This window comes from Colobus angolensis, unplaced genomic scaffold (assembly GCF_000951035.1).
Source record: "Colobus angolensis palliatus isolate OR3802 unplaced genomic scaffold, Cang.pa_1.0 Scaffold42, whole genome shotgun sequence".
Classification (NCBI taxonomy): domain Eukaryota; kingdom Metazoa; phylum Chordata; class Mammalia; order Primates; family Cercopithecidae; genus Colobus; species Colobus angolensis.
Genome location: NW_012117599.1, coordinates 4,602,001 through 4,615,447, shown reverse-complemented (window position 1 = coordinate 4,615,447; position 13,447 = coordinate 4,602,001). Strand labels below are relative to the sequence as shown.

General features: G+C 42.5%; 1 pseudogene; it reads right to left on the bottom strand.

Moving 5' to 3' along the window:
* Positions 1–4,539: 4,539 nt before the first annotated feature.
* On the bottom strand, positions 4,540–6,488 carry LOC105522149 (annotated as a pseudogene).
* Between the last annotated feature and the right edge of the window lie 6,959 nt (positions 6,489–13,447).

The window sequence follows — 13,447 nt, the reverse complement described above, 5'->3', positions numbered from 1 at the left end:
ACACCCACGTTTTTAGGTAACACCTTTACTGAAATATAATTTCACATATCACAAAACTCACCCATTTAAAGTATGTAGTTCCAAGGTTTCTAGGATGTTCACAAAGTTGTGCAACAATCACAGTCTCATTTCAGAATTTTCATCACCCCCCCAAAAAACCCTGTACCTATTAGTAGTCATTCTCAATTTCCAGCCCCCAATCACCACTAACCTATGATCTGTTTATAGATTTGCCTTTTTTGCACATTTCATATAAGTGGAGTCACAGAAACTGTGGTCCTCTGTGACTACCTTCCTTGACTTAGCATAATGTCTTCAAGTTCTCCACGTTGCAGCATGAGTCAGTACTTATTAGATCTTCATTTAAGATCAGGAAGTGTGATTCCTCAGACTTTGATCTTCCTTTGAAGACTGTTTTGGCCACTCTAAGTGTCTTACATTTTCATGTGAATTTTAGCTTAAGATTGGCTATTTCTACCAATAAGCCAGCTGGAATTTTGATGAGGATTGCAATAAAGTTGTAGATCAATATGGAGAGTATATCTTAACAGTATTAAGTCCTCTGATATATGAACATGGGATGCATTTACATTTATTTAGGTGTTCTTTCATTTCTTTCAAAAATATTTCTAGAGTATATGGTTTGAACCTCTTTTGTTAAATTTATCCTTAATAATTTTATTCCTTTATATGCTCTTTTCAATACAATAATTTCCTAATTTCATTATCAGGTTGTTCTTTGCTAGTCTATAAAAACACAATTGTTTTATATCTTGATCTTATAGCCTGTAATTTTCCTGAACTCACGTATTAGTTCTAATAGTTTTCTGGTGGAGACTTTGGGATTTTCTTTTGGCAAGATTACGCCATTTGCAAATAGAGTTTAACTTCTTTTCCAATACGGATGCTTTCTTTTTTTTGCCTAACTGTCCTAGCTAGAGCCCCAATAAAATGTTGAAAAAAACTGATGAAAGCAGAATGTTGAATAGACATGATGAAAACGGACATCCTTGTCTTGTTCCTGATCTCAGAGGGAAAGCTTTTAGTCTTTTCTCATTGATGCTATTTGTGGATTTTTGTAGATAATGTTTATCAGGTTGAGGAAGTTTCCTTCTATTCCCAGTTTGTTGCATGTATTTATCATGAAGGGGAGTTAAACTTTGTCAAATGATTTTTCTGATTCTATTTAGTCATATGATTTTGTCCTTTGTCCTACTGATATAGATTAATGCAACCTTTAATTCCTGGGATACAATCCACCTGGCTATAGTTTATAATTCTTTAATATGTTGCTGGATTCAGTTTGCTTGTATTCTGTTGAGAATTTTTGTGTCTATAGTCACAAAAAGTATTGGTTTCTTGTTTTCCTGTGGTATCTAAGTCTAGTTTCGGTATCAGGGTAATACTGACCTCAGAGAATGGGTTGGGATGTGACATGGTTTGGCTGTGCCCCCACCCAAATCTCATCTTGAACTGTAGCTTACATAATTCCCTCCTGTTGTGGGAGGGACCCACTGGGAGATAACTGAATCATGGGGGCGGCTTCCCTGACACTGTTCTCATGGTAGCAAATAAGTCTAATGAGATATAAGGGGAAACCCCTTTTGCTTGGCTGTCATTCTCTTCTCTGCCACCATATGAGATGTGCCTTTTGTCTTCCGAGGTGATTGTGAAGCCTCCTCAGCCACATGAAACTGTGAGTCCATTAAGCCTCTTTCTTTTGTATATTGCCCAGTCTCAGGTGTGTCTTTATCAGCAGCATGAAAATGGACGAACACAGGATGTATTCCATCCTCTTCTGTTTTTTTGGAAGAGTTTGTGGAGTGCTGGTATTAATTCTTTTTTAAATGTTTGGTAGAATTTAACAGTGAAGTTCGGTAGGCTGTGTCTTTACTTTGTAGGAAAATTTTAAATTACTAATTCAATCTCTTACTTCTTAAGGTTTGATCTGAATTTTCTATTTCATCTTGAGTTAATTTACCTAGTTTGTTTCGCTAGGAATTTGTATATTCCATTAGGTCCCCTAATTGGTTGGCATACAATTGATATATGATCTTTTTGGTTTCTGTAAGGTTTGTAATAATGTTCCTTCTTTCAGTCTTGATTTTAGTAATTTGATTCCTCTTTTGCTTGGTCAGGCTAGGAAAAGGTGTATCAATTTTGTTGATCTTTTCAAAAAAACTTTTCATTAGTTGATTTTCTCTATTGTTTTCCTATTTTCTCTTTCATTTGTTTCTACTCTTCTTTATTTCTTCATCGTGCGTTGAGTTTAGTTTGCTATTCTTTGTACAGTTTCTTAAGGTGAAAGATTAGATTTCAGATTTTTTTTTTTTTTTTTTTGAGGCGGAGTCTCGCTCTGTCGCCCGGACTGGAGTGCAGTGGCCGGATCTCAGCTCACTGCAAGCTCCGCCTCCCGGGTTCACGCCATTCTCCTGCCTCAGCCTCCCGAGTAGCTGGGACTATAGGCGCCCGCCACCTCGCCCGGCTAGTTTTTGTATTTTTAGTAGAGACGGGGTTTCACCGTGTTAGCCAGGATGGTCTCGATCTCCTGACCTCGTGATCCGCCCGTCTCGGCCTCCCAAAGTGCTGGGATTACAGGCTTGAGCCACCGCGCCCGGCCGTTTTATTTTCTTTTTAAAAGTTGACACAGCTATAAATTTCTGAGCATTGCAAATAAGATTTGGTACGTTGTACTTTCATTTTCATTCATCTGAAAGTATTTTCTAATGATAAGGCTTGGCTGTGTCCCCACCCAAATCTCATCTTGAATTCCCACATGTTGTGGGAGGGAACCAGTGGGAGTCAATTGAATCATGGGGGCAAGTCTTTCCCATGCTGTTCTCGCGATAGTGAATAAGTGTCACGAGATCTGACGGGTTTTTTTTCCTTTTCCCAAATGGCTGTTGAACTTATTTGCTTGATCAATAATGGTCCTGGCAAAAATGAGTTAACCAATGCTGAGACATTTGTAATGAAATACTAATTTTAAAACTCCATGACACCTTGATAGAAATTAGAGTTTACACAAACAAAAAAGGAACCTTTGATAATACCAGAAGCTATAAAGTGAATGTACTGAGACCGACAGGACAGCAAGAAGGCATTTGCACATTGATATATGACACCTGACCATACTTTCAGTCACCAGAATATCTTCTCTCCAGATTTAAAAAATAGTATGCTGATTTCTATAAGAAAGCTTTTTTTTCCCCCCCGTACAAAAATCAAATAATGGCTAATGAGTCACAATAGTGCAATAGGTAGAGGATTAAAAACTGTATCAAACAGGTGCTGAAAATAAATACTACCTAGGAGGAGGAGGAGAGAGCCCTCAGGTGGGGTTTGTTTTCGTTTCCTTGAGTGTGTGTGGGGTTCATCTTCCCAGCCACGAGCCTGGCCTGTCTCGCGGTGCTATTCACTCTGACAGAGTGCACCTGCAGCACATTGCCTCCAGAGCCCGGCCTCCCAGAAGCTTCAGAGCATCAGAGCATCAGTCTCACTGGATGGATCAGAAACTAGAAAATGGGGTGGGGTGAATCACAGCTATGATTCAAAGGAAAGGAATTTTTTTTATTATTGCTCAGTCTTGCCAATTGGGAACCCACCAGTAGGTTCACTGAGATGATATGGGTAATTTCAAACTTTTGTTTCAGAGCACATAAGCCATATATGGCTTATTCAGGCAAGAAGACGTGTACATTCTAGCCCAAGCAAGCTAATCGGAGTCATTCTGTTTTTAAGGAAGGTCAGTCGTTTAAAATATTTCTAGTTTGAGCAATATCTTCTGTGGATGCACCAGGCCACGGTGACTACCTTTGACCAACCCAGTGAGAAGGCCTTTCCTGGTCCCCACAGTGAGGAACCGGCGGGAACAGGCGGCCTCTCGGCTGGCCTGCGCTGCCGGGGGTGGGTAGGCGGGCTCCACAGGCAGCCCGTCTGTGGCCAGATAGGCCGTCCTGGTGACTCGGCCTTATAGACTGTGGTTTGGAACTGAACTGCAGAAGGAGAGAGTTAGGAGGGTGGGCCAGCAAACACCCACCAGGTGCCGCTCTGACCAGTCAGAGAACCTGAGGCAGCTCCCCCATAGGGATCTGCACCAAGAAGGTGTTGAAGGCACAAGCAAGAGTGAAGGTACCAGAGATCACGGAGGGTGCAGCATTGACCTGGTATGGTTCCCCTTTGAATGAGAAGGAGATCCTGATTCTGCTGTGATAAAAAAAGCAAAGAAAGACGATTTGTGGTTTAAAAAGAAGCTGCTCAAGGGTTAAAATGGTTATTTCAAGTTAAGGAAGAAAATTAATATGCTGACACTATCTGGAAAACTCATCTGTCCCTAAAGCCCACAATGCATCCACTGCTTCGTCCTCCCATGGAACCTAAGCCTGACGTGAAGAAGTCAGACGTGTGACAGAGGAAGAGTCTGAGAAGAGAAGACACCTTTACAGAATGTACAGCGAGAGAGCCGGCCTGGACCCCGGGTTACAGTAAGATGCGCGGGTCCTTTCAGTTTCGCGGACTCCGGACCGCAGCGCAGGCTGCTCAGATGGACGTCTCCTTCCTGTCCCTACTAGGCGATGGCTTCGCTGGCCCCTTGCCTGCCTTTGGCTACTCTTTAGCTGCTATCAGCTCGAGGATGCCGTCTCTGGGCGGCTCGACAGCACCTGTGCGCCACTCAGGCTCTTCTTCCTCCTGCGCCTGCTGCTCGGCCCTGGCTGGTTGCATCTGGAGCAGCTGGAACTGCTTGATGATGGCCTCAAGCTCCTCGTGAATTGCTGGATTCAAATGATCGTTCTTTATTTGCAGCTCTTCGTTATGTCTCTGTAAATCTTCCAGAGTGATCTGCAGCTTCTCCTCATTCTCACTGTCGCTCTTGGAGGAGTACTCCTCAGTCTCGCTTAAGCCCTGCTGCTGGGGACTCTGAATTTCCACAATCTCTTCTTTTTCTGAGGCAATCTGCTGGCACAGAAACTGCTCCATGGCCAGGAGCTCCTCCTGTTCAGTCAGGATCTCTTTCTCCTGAACAAGGAGAATATTTATAACTTCTTCATTTTCATTCATCTCTTTTTTGGAAACAGCCTCTTTTGAAAGACTGGCTATGTCTTGTGCAATCTTGGTTTCACACTCCTGTCTTTCAGCTTCTCTCAGTTGTCTTTTGAGAGCTGTCAAAATTCTTTGTACTTCCCATAATCTTTCTTCTTTAGACAAATCCTTTATCCCACCCTGCAGATCTTAATGTAAACAATTCAAAAGCAACTCCTGTCTCCTGATCTCCTCGTTACCTGCCTGGGTCTCTGGCAGTGTGGGCATCGTGGCCATGTTAGACCATCGCCAAGGTTTCATCACTTGTTTAGTACCACATTTCCAAAGAGTTCTTGCACATGTGTGAAAAACACATACAGGACTAGATTGCTGATTTGCACAGTTGGGCTGAGCACTACAGAAATGTTCTGTATATTCATTTTTGTTTCCAGTTCCTTTGCGATGACATGGCCCTTGTGCACAACAAGCCAAGAAATCAGAAGACAGTTACCTTCTGGCAGTTCTTTGAGTAAACGCTGGAATTCCTGCACTTTCTCAGTCTCCGTGGTCCTCCCACAAGCCTCTTCAAATCTGGGCATGAGCTCTTTGGTAAGCAAATTCTCTGGAAGGTCTCGCAAATACTGCCTCTGCAAACTGGCTACAGTGTGAGGCTCATATTCTTCCAAGTTTGTAGACTCCTCCTGGTTATAGGCTGCTTTTAGCTCATCCACCTTTGATTTAATTCCTGATACCCTGTACATGCCTTCGCACTTCATGCCATACTTCTCTACGTAATTCACGGAAAACGGCCGGCAGCCAAATGCCATCGTATATCATGGTCCTCTCTACTGCATCGGCCAGAGGAATTCCAAAAATGGGCTTGAGATTGGAACATCAATCTAAGGTACCTCTGGCTCCTGAATTGGCTTTTTCTTTTTCTTCTTTTCCTTCCACTGTTTTAACAACATCAGCTGCTGTCAAGTTTTTGACTTTTTTTTTTTTTTGACTTCTTCTCTTTATGTTTTTCTTCTTTGTGCTTTTCTTCTTTATGCTTTTCTTCTTTGGGTCTCTCTTTTATTTTAAAATCCTTCTCCTTCTTTTTAGAAAAGCTGGGATTCTTGAACACGTGGATTCCCTTGGGCCTCTTCATTTTAGAAGGACTTTCTGCCTCATCTCCAGAGCTATCTCCATGAAAGGCTGCACAGCCTTCAGTCCTCTTTTCCTTTTCCTTTTTCCTTTTTCTTAAAATCTCCTTTTTTCTTCCCACGGTCTTTCTCTTCATCAGACACTGTATCAGGAGGCTTGTGGAGGATGTCATGGGGAGGCGAGGGCTTGCCAGTGTGGTACAATCCAGGAAACTTAGTAAGGCTGATCTCTTCAGAGCTGGGGGTCTGGGTAAGCCCACTGCCATGCTCCAACCCATGGTGTTCACTGGGGTTGCTGGTGGGGGGCAGGAAGCACTTGGTCATGCGATGTCCTGATGAGGAAGGGACGAGGTCTTCTCTGTTATCTATCCATTACACCTGTGCCCTGCCGCAGCCAGCACCTCCTCATGCTCACGCTGCCACCACAGCCACTGGAGCGACCTTCTGCCTATCTGGTGGTTTTATGAAGAGGAGTTCCCCTGCATAATTTTCTCTTTGCCTGCTGCCATCCATTGATGACGTGACTTGCTCCTCCTTGCCTTCCACCTTGATTGTGAGGCCTCCCCAGCCATGTGGAACTGTAAGTCCATTAAATCTCTTTCTTTTGTTAAATTGCCCAGTCTCAGGTATGTCTCTATCAGCAGCATGAAAATGAACGAATACATCTAATTTTACTTGTGATTTATTTGACCCATTGGTTATTTAAGTGTGTTATGTTATTTGATTTCCACATTATTCGTAAATTTCCTAGATTTCCTGCTGTTGTTAATTTATTAACAAGTTCAATTCCATTGTGGTTAAAGAACATACTTTGTATGATTTTAATTTTTAAAAATGTACTGGGGCTTATTTTACAGATTAGCCTATAGCATAAATATCAGGATAAATGTTCTATGTGTCCTTGAGAAGAAGGTATATCCTACTGTTACTGGGTGGAGCGTTCTATAGATGTTTATTAGATCTGATTTTTACAGATGAGAAAAGTGAGATCCAGATGGGAGTAATGGACTAATTCAATGTCACATATCAAGCTGGTCAGGGGTCACTTGAATTACTGGGATGAATCATGTGAAACTGCCACTTGAGTATCAAAAACTGTTAAAAACCAACAAATTCTTATAGTTCAACATCAAAGAATCCCCGCCTCCTGACTTTCAGTCCAGTGTTTTCATCACTGAACTGGTATCTGGTATTAGGGCAGGCTGTGCTGTGTAAATCATATGTCCTGAACTATCCTTGGCTTAAAACAATAGGTATCAACTACTTGCTCATCACATTCCATGAGGATAATGCAACTTTCCTCCAAACGGTGATGCAGGGATCACACCTGCTTTCATCTTGTGTGTCCGCCTTCTAGAACATGTGGCACACATCAGGGGAAGAAAACTTCAGGATCACAGGTATGTCCTTAAGCGTGAGCCCTAGGGGTGGCTCAGATCACATCTACGCACATCTCATTAGCCAGAACCCAGTCATGGGGCCCAAACCAACTCTGTGGGGTCACGTCACTTACAGCGCAATTTTATATCTTAGCAAATTCCATTGGAAATGCAGTCTGACTTGACAGTGGGAGGTGTCTGTGATCTCACCTCAAGAATTCAGCACTTTTAAAAATTTTCCCATTTTGGTAAGTTTTAAAATATATTTTCAGGAATTCAAAATGCAGGTCTTGGCAGGGCATGGTGGCTCACTCCTGTAATCTAAGCACTTCGGGAGACCGAGGCAGGAGGATGGCTGGAGGCCAGAAGTTCAAGGTCAGCCTGGGCAACATAGCAAAACATCACCTCTAGTGAAAATAAAAATTAAATGTAGATATTGAAAATGTCTCTTGGGCTTAAGAAATAATTTCTCTTGTTGATTTTTTCCAAATGTGCAGCCCTATTATGTTTTAGATAATTTAGAAGTTCTTAACAAGGCAAAACAGCTCCCCATTAAGACTGTAATAAACACACCAAAGGTTTTCAAGGGCTAGAGTATGGAATTGAGCTTGTTTCATTCAGCCATCTCCTACTTAAAAACAGAAAGTCTTCGAACTGCATTGCTATCTATAAATAGGAAAGGGAAATCAGCTTGTGTGGGTTTGTAATCCCTGCCTCCAACTCTATGTCTACTGAAAAGGGCCCTCTGGCTGAACATTTCTCAGTTATGGTATAACACAGAGATGCCTGGCTGTGGCCACTACAGTTCTGCAACTTTACCCTGGACAGAGTCTCATTTCAACTCTGGTAAGCTTTTCATATACCCACCAAGGGAGCCAAATGGAACTTTTCAGTGTGCTCAGAGAAAGGAACCAAGATATGTATTCTCTGCAATTTTCGATTACATTTACTGCCAAGAGTGGCCAAGAAGTCATTTCCAAACCCATTTCTTAAAGGAACGCCAAGAAAGCCTGAGTGACTGGTAGCCACCCTGTATACTGAGAGGAGAGTTCAGGACTAAGAGGGCCAGGATTCTAGGGATTGTCCCCTCCTCTAGCTGACACAGAAACTGCAGGAACTTCTCTGTGGCACAGCGAGGAGCTGGGGAAGAGGCCAGAGGGAAAACAATGTCAGATTCTAGCACCCAGCACTACAGGACCCTGAGTTCATACATGTTGAACCCAAAATGAAGAATAGGGGAGAAAGTTATGAAATTGTCATAGAATGCTGAAGGGAACTGGCAAATCCCTACCTGTGTAGGAGATGGTTCTCCACATGACCCACTCCCTGTAAGAGATATTTTGGTTTTTCTAGATGCATCCGTTCTATTATTCCACTTTCAGGAAGGACCTTGGTTTGGTTCAAAACAGAAATATTCAGTTCGTAGTAGGTGGTGTAGGAGTAGGGGGTTGTTAAAGAACCTGGTACATTTTCCTTTTATTATTAAGAATTTGGGTTTCTTTGAGAACAGAAGTTCTCCATCATTTTGGCCTGAGAACCCATTTACACTCTTAAAAGTTATCAAGGAACCCAAAGAGCTTTCGCTAATCTGGACTAGATCCATCTATACTTATAACACGAGAATTGAAACCGCGAAATTAAAAACCTTTATTAATCCATTTTAGAAAATGAATATTCCCATTATACGTTACTTTAGATAGCATACTTTAAGGAAAAATAGCTATGTTTTTCAAAACAAAAATATGGCATTGTTCACCTTTTGCAAATCTCTTTAATGTCTGGCTTAATAGAAGGTAGCTGGAATCATACACTTCTCTCTGCACTCAATCTGTTGCAATATTTTGGTCAAAGAATGTGAAGAAACTCCTTCCTCACACAGATAAGTAGAAAAAGGAAGAAATATTTTAATCTTTTAAGATAATTTGGGGGTATTTTGAGTTTCTACACCCAAACTCAACAAGTGGTAGCTGTTTAAAGGTTAGTACAATGTGGAATCCAAAACCCTATCAATGAATATTTTATATTCAGTGACATTAAAATTCATCAGTTTGGCATGTTTTCCAACACCAACAACCCTTTCTCTGACTCTCCACACACCAGTTGGCTGTCCTACAATTCAATTTAATCCTAACACTAACTACCTGGAGTTACAGTCAGACCTCACTGGTTCAGGGCTCAGTCTCACAAGACTTCCCTCACTTCAGATGAAAGTTGCAAAAACTGGGTTCCCAGATTACCCCACTTCTTTCCAGCTTGGCTATAAATCGGGGGTTCCATGACTCCCTCCCTCTTGTTTGGTAATTTGATAGAACAGCTCACAGAATTTGGGAAGACAGTTTATGTCCTACTACGTCCAGTTTATGTCCTGTTATAAAGGATACAACTCAGGTATAGTCAGATGGCAGAGATGCATGGGGCAAAGTGGAAAGGGTGCAGAGCTTCCATGCTCTCACTGGGCACACCATTCTCCCAGCACCTGAATGTGTTCACCAATCTGGAAACTCCCTGAATTCTGTGGTCTAGGGGTTTCCATGGAGGCTTTATCACGCAGACATGATCCATTATTAACTTCATCTCCAGCCCCTCTCGTTTCTCCAGAGGACCAGGTATAGGGCTGAAAATTGCAGGCTTCTATACAAGGCCTGGTTTTTCCAATGACCAGTCCCCATCTGAAAATATTTAGGGGCCCAGCAAGAGTTGCTTCATTAGAACAAAAGACATTCCTATCACTCAGGAAACTCCAAGGGATTTAGGTGCTTATGTCAGTGTATTAGTCTGTTCTCACACTGCTATGAAAAAATGCCCAAGACTGGGTAATTCTTAAAGAAAAAAGTTTTAATTGACTCACAGTTCTGCATGGCTGGGGAGGCCTCAGGAAACTTACAGTCTTGTGGAAGGCACCTCCTCACAGGGCGGCAGGAGAGAGAATGAGCACTGGGCAAAGGGGGAAGCCCTTTATAAAACCATTAGATCTTATGAGAACTCACTCACTATCAGGAGAACAGCAGCATGGAGGTAACTGTCCCCAGGATCCAATGACCTCCCATGGGGTCCCTCCCATGACACGTGGGGCTGATGGGAACTACAGTTGAGATTTAGGTGGGGACACACCCAAACTATATCAGTCAGGAAGCAGGATCAAAGGCCAAATACGTATTTCTTATTACACTAAAATTGGCTGATCACTATACAATATTTTTTTACAGCTAGTTGTTAGTACTACTTCTGATCTCATCAGAAAAATCTTTAAATATTGGGAAGCTGTCAAACTTACAGTGATGGATCTGGCTTTTGCCAAATCTGAAAGCTCACTTGAAAGCTTGAATGTTATCACTGGCAATGTTTTTCTTGAAGTGACAAGCTCATGTCATTCATTTTGGAGGAAATGTCTGCCACATGCCCAAATCTGACTAACTGCAGTTTGTCTGTCAGTTCTGCTTTCAAGTAAAAATGGTGGTCCATAAAAAAGAGCTGTAGCTTGTGCATTGCAGGCCATTGCACAAGGGCATGTCCTTCAGCAACCATTGTCCTTGGAATGCAGAAGTGTTTCTGTGCATTTCTCACCCTGTCCCGAGGGGCATGACTGCTTCACGGGGGACATTCTTCACTGACACTTTGTGTTTGCTTTTATTGCAATGGCAGGGTGCTGAAGGATGCAGTTACTACTGATTCAGTGTTGCCCCGCCGCTGGGATTTGTGCTTACTTTTGCACAATCAGAGCAAATGTCTACATTGTAAAGAGGACAAATAATGTCCCAATACAACCATGAAAACAGTTTTGTCACTGCAGATCCTCCAAAAGGATGTTGGAGACGCCTAAAGATCCACTTTTTGGAGATCGCTCTTTGAGAACTGCTATTTTAGAAACAATCCTCCTGCTATAAAGACTAAATATTTGGCTCACACGTGTAATCCCAGCACTTTGGGAGGCCAAGGTGGGCAGATCACTTGAGGTAAGGAGTTTGAGATCAGCCTGGCTAACATGGTGAAACCCCATCTCTACTAAAAATACAAAAATTAGCCAGGCATGGTGGCACGCACCTGTAATTCCAGCTGCTTGAGAGACTGAGACAGGAGAATCACTTGAACCCAGGAGGCAGAGGTTGCAAGAGCTGGGATGGCATCATTGCACTCCAACCTGGGCGACAGAGTGAGATTCCGTCTCAAAAAAAAAAAAAAAAAAAAAAAAAAAAGACTAAATACTAATATTTTCCTAGAAGTTCATTTATAGGAAAAAAAGAGGAACTAGAATAATTTGGAAAAACTCCCCAAAAAAACCCTCAGTTACCTTAGTTGTCAATGTGTAAGCTTCTAGAACAGACCCCATCTTTTAAAGTTTTGAACAGTATCTTGGGAATGCAGTAATAACGGTGACAATAGTGTGTGTTTGTTGCAATGTTTACTACTGGGGGACAACTGTGCTTTGTACTTTAAATGCATCCTCTCCAATATTCTTTAGTACCACACTTTTTTGTTGTTGCTGTCTTTTTGTGGAGTTTTGCTCTTGTTGCCCAGGCTGGAATGCAGCGGTGAGATCTCAACTCACTGCAACCTCTGCTTCCCGGGTTCAAGCGATTCTCCTGCCTCAGTCTCCCGAGTAGCTGGGATTACAGGCACATGCCACCATACCTGGCTAATTTTTTTTGTAGTTTTAGTAGAGACAGGGTTTCTCCATGTTGGTCAGGCTGGTCTCGAACTCCCGACCTCAGGTGATCCACCTACCTCCGCCTCTCAAAATGCTGGGATTACAGGTATGGGCCACGGCGCCCAGCCTAGTACCACACCCTTTATAGATGAGAAGACTGGGACACAGAGAAATGAGAGTGTGACAAGGTCACAGCCATATGTGGTGATTAAGGCTCTGAATCCATGTGGTCTGATTCCCAGAGCCTGGATCCCTAAATCGTGCATAATATGCTGCATCACATCTAAGCTTCACATTTACTTACTTCTTTTCTGCCATGCATGTGCATTGGTTCAGATCCTCAAAGGGAAACGCAATGTCTCATCTAAACCACAGGGCCCAAAAAAAGGGCTCAGTAAACGTCTTCGGCATGAGGGGCAGAACCTTTAAACCATGATTAGTAATGATGCTAGAAGTGAAATACTCAAACAGCCAGCTCCTTCAATATTATTAACTCATTAAGGAGGGAACCAACAGAAAATAAAAAAAAAGGCTTGTTCCTTAAAAACTTTGACGAAAACTGTGTGTGTGTGTGTGTGTGTGTCTGTATACATACACGTATCTATTTTACTTGTTTGCTAAATAGACACAGATATACTCAGGTAGTTAACAAACATGTAGGTTGTATAAAAATAAAACTAGTTTACCTTCTTTTGGGCAATAAAATCCCAATACCTTTGAGGTTGACTCAGGCCTTATCCATTTCTGCAGGTTAAGAAGTTACAAGTCTTCAGGTCTGTAAACTGTTGAGGCCGTTATCATTGTCCTTCGTTAGTCCACTATACCTGGACAACAGTGACATCTCCAAGACAGGCAGCCAAGGGGGTTCTTTAACGAACAGAACGTCCCCCTTTTATTAAGTAGGCTTATTAGAAAATGCTAGGAGTTACCCTTAACGCAAGCAAGCGGCCTTTTTCCAAGTCGGCGATTTAAGAAATTTACTTACCTATTTTTGCATTTTTCCAAGGTGGTTTTTTTTTTTTTCGTGTGCGGGTGGGTTTGTTGTTGTTGTTTTGGTTTGGGTTTTTGCCTTTTTCCAAGTTTGGGATTTCTTTTTTTTTTTCGATCTCATAAAGCAAACCTGTTTTCTGGATGGAGGCCCAGCGGAACTTGTTCCGGCCGCACGTCTCCGTCAGAAGGAACGCTTCTGCAGCGGCAGGAAGGGAGGCTCGGGATCCGGGCCTGGGGTTCCGCGGCCGCGCCCCTCCCCACTCCCCGCG